The sequence below is a fragment of the Ranitomeya imitator genome, chromosome 2 (assembly GCF_032444005.1).
Source record: "Ranitomeya imitator isolate aRanImi1 chromosome 2, aRanImi1.pri, whole genome shotgun sequence".
Classification (NCBI taxonomy): domain Eukaryota; kingdom Metazoa; phylum Chordata; class Amphibia; order Anura; family Dendrobatidae; genus Ranitomeya; species Ranitomeya imitator.
In genome coordinates, this window is record NC_091283.1 from 827,117,196 (window position 1) to 827,124,251 (window position 7,056).

Genomic DNA, 7,056 nt, shown 5'->3' on the forward strand with positions numbered 1-7,056 from the left:
CTTCAGTTAGTGAGAAAGCAGTAGGAGATAAATAAGGCTGAATACCCATAACCACAAACTTGAGGACTGTAAACGTGAGAACAGTCATAGAACATAGAACAACAGAAACGGAGAAACATTGGGAGGGAGCTGTGTCCCCCAATGGAGGCTCCAAGAAACAGATTTTACGGTAAGCAACCAAAAATCCTGTTTTCTTTATCGCCTCTCATTGGGGGACACAGGAACCATGGGACGTCCCAAAGCAGTCCCAAGGGCGGGAAAAACAGACTTCCGTCAGGTCAGAGGACTCACCACTGCCGCCTGCAAGATCCTTCTGCCTAGGCTGGCGTCCGCCGAAGTGTAGGTATGGACCTTGTCAAATTTGGCGAACGTGTGGATGGAAGACCAAGTTGCCGCTTGCAAAGCTGTAGGGCGGAAGCCCTGTGGTGCACCGCCCAGGAGACGCCGACTGCCCGGGTAGAGTGAGCCTTAATCCCAGGAGGGGGCACTCTGTACTTAACCCGGTAAGCCTCCGGAATTGCAGTTCTGATCCAGCGAGCAATAGTCGCCTTGGAAGCCGGTTGGCCTCTGCACGGGCCATCAGGAATGACGAAAAGAGAATCAGTCTCTTGGAAAGTGGACGTTCTATCCAGGTAGATCCCCACTGCCCTGACGAGGTCCAGCTTGTTCAACTATCGCTCCAAAGAATGAGTCGGAGTTGGACAAAAGGAAGGTAGAACGATGTCCTCGTTGAGGTGGAAGAGGCGGAGGCCTGAGGACCACCTTGTCCTGGTAGATGACTAAGAACGGAGGACGGCAAGAAAGAGCCGCCAACTCGGAAACGCGGTGGATAGAAGTGATGGCCACAAGAAAGGCCACCTTCCAAGATAGGACTAACAGGGCAATCTCCCTGAGGGGCTCACAGGGGGAAACCCTCAGAACGTCCAGTACCAGGTTTAAATCCCATGAATCCACAGGGGCCCTGTACGGAGGAACAGCATGGGCCACTCCTTGAGGAAAGGTCTTAACCTGTGGTCGGGAAGCTAAAGTCTTCTGAAAAACAAAAAGTATGGAAAGCGCAGAGATCTGGCCCTTCAGGGAACTAAGGGCCAGGCCCGAATCCAGTCCTGCCTGAAGAAAAGCAAAAATGGAAGGCAGGGAAAAAGGACATAGATGAAACACGGTTGGACTCGCACCAACGGAAGTAAGCCTTCCAGGTACAATAGTAGATCCTGGAAGACGAAGGCTTCCGAGCCTGAATCATGGTGTGAATCACCCGTCCAAAAGGCCGGACGCTCATAGAACTGCGGTCTCAAAAACCACGCCGTTAAAAGGAGCGACCGAGAATTCGGGTGGCAGATCGGACCCCGAGACCGCAGATCGGGCCTGTCTGGAAGGCGCCAGGGAGCGTCCGCGAGAAGATTGACGAGCTCCGCGAACCAAGCTCTCCTGGGCCAATCCGGGGCGATCAGAATGACCGGCACCCCTTCCGCTTTGATCTTCTTCAACAGTCTGGGAAGGAATGGAAGGGGTGGGAACAGGTAGGGCAGCACGAACTGTGACCAAGGAATGGCCAGAGCGTCGACGCCCACTGCGAGAATCGCGAGACCTGAAGATGAACTGCGGAACCTTCCTGTTCATTCGAGACGTCGTGAGATCCACGTCCGGAGTCCCCCATCGAAGACAAATCTGATGGAAGACCTCCGGATGCAAGGACCATTCCCCTGCCGCGAGGCCCTCGCGGCTGAGGAAGTCGGCGGCCCAATTTTCCACGCCGGGGATATGCACCGCGGATATCACCGGAACTGTTGCCACTGCCCAGAGGAGGATCTTGGATACCTCGGCCAAGGAGCTCCGAGGCCCCCCCTTGATGGTTGACATATGCCACCGCCGTGGCATTGTCCGTCTAGATTCAAATTGGAATACCCCTGAGAATCCTTTTCCAGTGACGAAGGGACAGAAAATGGCCCAGATCTCGAGGACAATGATCGGCAAGATTGCCCCCTGCACCGACCAGCGGCCCTGTACAGTCAGGGGGCGAAACACCGCACCCCAGCCGAGCAGGCTGGCGTCCGTCATCAACACCTGCCAGGGACTGGAAGGATCTCTTGTCTTCGGGAAGAAAGACCTTCGTCTGATGAGTGTCGAAGAGCACGCCCAGAAAGATGATGTGCTGAGGAATAAGGCAGGGCCACTTCCGGTTGACCGGCCACCCGAAACGGGCTAGGGTGTCGACGATGGACAGGCTTTCCTGAGCCTGAAAAAAAAAAAAAAAGGACAGAGCCTTGATGAGGATGTCGTCGAGGTATGGAACAGAACCAGGCCTCTGACCCTCAAGATGGCCGTCAGCGCCGCCATGATCTTCATGAAAACTCTTGGGGCGGTTGCAAGACCGAACGGCAGAGCGACAAACTGAAAATGTTCCTGAAGCACTGCAAACCGCAGGTATCGGTGATGTCCCGGAAATATCGGAACGTGGAGGTAGGAGTCCTGAATATCTATGGAACACAGAAATTCCTGAGCCTCCATGGAAGCAATTACTGAACGAAGGGATTCAATCCTGAAGTGCTTCAGACGAACTCTCCTGTTCAGTAATTTGAGATCCAGAATGGGACGCACCCTGCCGTTTTTTTTTTTTTTTTTTTCGGAACCACAAAAAGGTTGGAATAGAAACCTGTGAACCGCTCTTTTTCTGGGACGGGAACAATTACCCCGGCTTTGAGGAGAGAAGTGATGGCTGCGAAGAAACCTGGAACTAGAGCGGGATCTCTTGGAGGTCGGGATTCTAAGAAACGATCCCGGGGTCGAGAAACGAACTCTATCTTGTATCCGAGGATACAACTTCTCTGACCCATGCGTCCTCTACTGAGGAGATCCAGACATCCCTGAAGAAGAGGAGACGGCCGCCCAGCCGGGGAGGTGGGATGTCGACTAGCCGAAAGTCAGGCCGAGGTGGTTCTTCCAGTCCTGGAGGGCCTACCCTGGGAGTAGCGAGGACGCCAGGAAGGAGTGGGCCTAAAGGAGCCGCCTTCTTCACTTGGCGTGCCTGTGGCCTTTGATGCTGCTGGGAGAAGGCGTTTGATGCCGCGAAGCGACGAAAAGACCGAAATTGACGTCTAAAAGAGAGGCGACGAGGCTTGGTCTGGGGAAGAAGGGAGCCTGTGCCCCCAGTAGCGTCCTTAATGATTTGGTCCAGCTTAGAACCAAAAAGGACGAGACCCCTGAAAAGGCAGGCTGGTAAGGGACTTTTTAGAGGACAAATCCACCTGCCAGGCCTTAAGCCAAACGGTCCGGCGGATGGCAACCGCGTTGCTGGACGCCTGAGCCGCACAAGACGCGGCATCCAGATAGGCTGAGACCAGATATTCACCCGCGTGAGAAATCTGGTTGGCTAGTCCCGCCAGCTGTCTGGAAGGAACCCCGTTCAGAATGCCCTGACGGAGCTGTTTGGGCCCATTTGGATATGGATTTAGAAACCTTTTTCAAAGGCTGACTTCGCAAAAGATTCTATGACTATCGTTGGAATCCTTCAGAGATGTTCCACCGGACAGTGGGAGGACCGTGTTGGTGGATAGTCTAGAAACCGGAGGATCCACCAAGGGAGAAGCCGTCCAATTAGCGGTGAGCTCCGGAGAAAAGGGATATAAAACGCCAAGTCGCTTTCCTCTCTGAAAGCGTCTGGTCGGGTTCTCTCTTTCTCTGGTCATAATCTCCTCGAATTCCGGGTGAGGAGCGAAAAACTTGGAAGGTGGTTTAGCCCGTCTAAACGAAACCGCCTAATCTGCGGGTTCCGTAGAGGACTCCTTGATGCCACAGGTTAGATTTATCGCTCCAATGAGATTCTGAACCATCCCTCATGGTAGCGATCTGGTTGGAATCCAACTCCGAAACATGCTCCGAAGGCGCATCAGAGAACGCCTCGCCTGACTCAGGGGAGGAGGAACGGGAGGACGCCGACCGCAGAGGAGGACCGAGTGGCGAGATGGAGCGAGAAGAGGACTCAGACCGGCGTTCCTGTCTGGACCTTTTGCGGCTAGCAATGGAGGGCTCGGATGGAGCTTCCTGCGACCCGATGGCTACTGCGAGGTCTGCAGGGGTAATCGGTCCAGCACGGACACTAAAGTTTGAGACGCCAGAGTTAGATCGGCCACCGATTGGGACAGAGGAAGCCCAGCCTGGGATGGGGGTATCACTCTCGGGCGGATCGGCCGGGGGATCTTGGTAGTGGTGGGAACAATCGGTTTGCTGCAGAGCCTGACAGAGCGGAGGCAGAAGAGGAAGAAGTAGGAGGACCCCCTTAGAGTTAGACATTTGAAGAGGTCCCTGAAGAAAATGTCAAAGGGTTAGGGGACAGTGGGGCAGAGGGGGGGTGTCAGTCTGCAGTGCAGAGCTACTCACGGCAGACGAAAAGCACAGATACCAGGATGCTGTAGGCCTGTAGGAAGATGCTGTGGATCTCCGGTGCAGATGGTGTGCTATGCCCCCAGAAAGGATCGCTCTGCGGAGTTCTCCGGCGCAGGTGTGTGGCACGATAGAGAAAAACTCGTGCCCCGAGTGTCGGGCAGCCGGCATGGAGGAAGGGGCGGAGCCAGTCGAGATGGTGCCGGTGGGTGGGAAAAGCAGGGCACAGATTATCGGGCGGGAGAAAGCCCACCCGATGAAAAAGGAAGTGGGCGGAGCGCGGCACCGGAAGTAGGCCCCGGGGCCTATATTAGAAGCCGGTGCCCGCTGAGAAGAACCCCCGCGGCGCAGACACTGCCCGGCAGAGCGGCGCGGAAGCCGCCGCATGAGAGAGCGCTGCCGCCGGTTAAGAGTCGCCGGAGTAGGCCCCAGAAAAGCCGGGGCCTAAATTAGGAGCCGGTGACCGGAGAGAAGATCCCCGCGGTACAGACGCTGCCCGGCAGAGCGGCACGGCAGCCGCCGCATTTAAGAGAGGGAGCGCTGCCGCCGGAGAAGAGTCGCCGGAGTAGGTCCCGGAAAAGCCGGGGCCTAAATTAAGAGCCGGCGACCGCCGGAAGCAACAGTGCTGGCTGTGGAGGTGAGCGACGCCTGAGAGGCCGCCGCATAGAACGCTGAGGGGGGAACGCTGAGGGCAGGTGGTACGCCGCAAGTAAGCCCCGGGAAAGGCCGGGGCCTAAATTAGGAGCCAGCGACCGCTGAGGGAAAAGCTGCAGGCAGGAGTGTGCCGCAAGCAGGCCCCGGGAGGCCGGGGCCTGAAGGAAGAACGGCGACCGCTGCAGGAACGCGGTGGAGCATGGAAAGGTAGCGCGGCTGACAAAAAAACGCCACGTCAGAAAGAGCCACCATGCAGGCAAATGCAGCGATGACCCCGCGCTGAGTCCTGGGAACCCCTTTAGAAATACTCACCTAGTAAAATCCCACGTCGTCTGCTACTAACCTTGAGAAGGTATCAGACGTCCATAGGAGCTGCTGATGGACGTCCTCGTCTCCTCCGACCGACAGGCTCTGGTAGGCGAGTGGGTGGGGGACGGGGCCAGGACCGGACTTCTGAGCACGCTTGTGTGCCAGGCTCTTGGTCCTGCTGAGGGATCTATGAGGATACGGGGTGGCAGTACACGCCATACTCATAGTCCGCTTGTGGGAATACAGGTGTGACTCTTCACCCTGTATCCCTTCCGGTAAACCTGAAAAGAAACGATGCACATTGAGGTAGATAAGGGTCTAATGAAAGACTCGTGTCCACCTCCTACTGACACTAAGCTAAACTGAAGAGTATAATGCCAGTCGGTGGGGTGTACACTGCAGAGGAGGAGCTAACTTTTTTATTTGCATAGTGTCAGCCTCCTAGTGGCAGCAGCATACACCCATGGTTGCTGTGTCCCCCAATGAGAGGCGATAAAGAAACGCAAGACAACGCATGTCCATGCGCCCCCCATGTTAAATATAGGGGCGCATGACTGCTGCGCCGCACAACGCTAATGTGAACGTAGCCTAAGGTGTGCTTAACGATTAGGCAACTTCCTTTCCTTTGGCAAAATGGGTCAGAAGAGAGATTTGACGGGCTCTGAAAAGTCCAAAATTGTGAAATGTCTTGCAGAAAGATGCAGCAGTCTTGAAACTGCCAAACTTTTGAAGTGTGATCACCGAACAATCAAGCGTTTCATGGTAACTAGCCAACAGGGTCGCAAGAAGCGTGTCGGGTTAAAAAAAAGGCGCAAAATAACTGCCCATGAATTGAGGAAAATCAAGCGTGAAGCTGCCAAAATGCCATTTGCCACCAGTTTTGCCATATTTCAGAGCTGCAACGTTACTGGAGTAACAAAAAGCACAAGGTGTGTGATACTTGGGGACATGGCCAAGGTAAGGAAGGCTGAAAAATGACCACATTTGAACAAGAAACATAAGATAAAATGTCAAGACTGGGCCAAGAAATATTTTAAGACTTGACTTTTCAAAGGTTTTATGGACTGATGAAATGAGAGTGACTCTTGATGGGTCAGATGGACGGGCCAGAGGCTGGATCAGTAAAGGGCAGAGAGCTCCACTCCGACTCAGACACCAGCAATGTGGAGGTGGGGTACTGGTCTGGGCTGGGATCATCAAAGATGAACTTGTGGGACCTTTTTGGGTTGAGGATGGAGTGAAGCTCAACTCCCAGACCTACTGCCAGTTTCTGGAAGACAACTTCTTCAAGCAGTGGTACAGGAAGAAGTCGGTATCGTTCAAGAAAAACATGATTTTCATGCAGGACAATGCTCCATCACATGCCTCCCACTACTCCACAGCGTGGCTGGCCAGTAAAGGTCTCAAAGAAGAAAAAATAATGACATGGCCCCTTGTTCCCCTGATCTGAACCCGATAGAGAACCTGTGGTCCTTCATAAAACGTGAGATCTACAGGGAGAGAAAACAGTCCACCTCTCGGAGCAGTGTCTGGGAGGCTGTGGTGGCTGCTGCACGCAATGTTCATCGTAAACAGATCAAGCAACTGACAGACTCTATGGATGGAGGCTGCTGAGTGTCATCATAAAGAAAGGGGGCTTTATTGGGCACTCATTTGGGGGGGGGGGGGGGGTTGTTTTTGCATGTCAGAAATGTTTATTTCTAAATTTTGTGC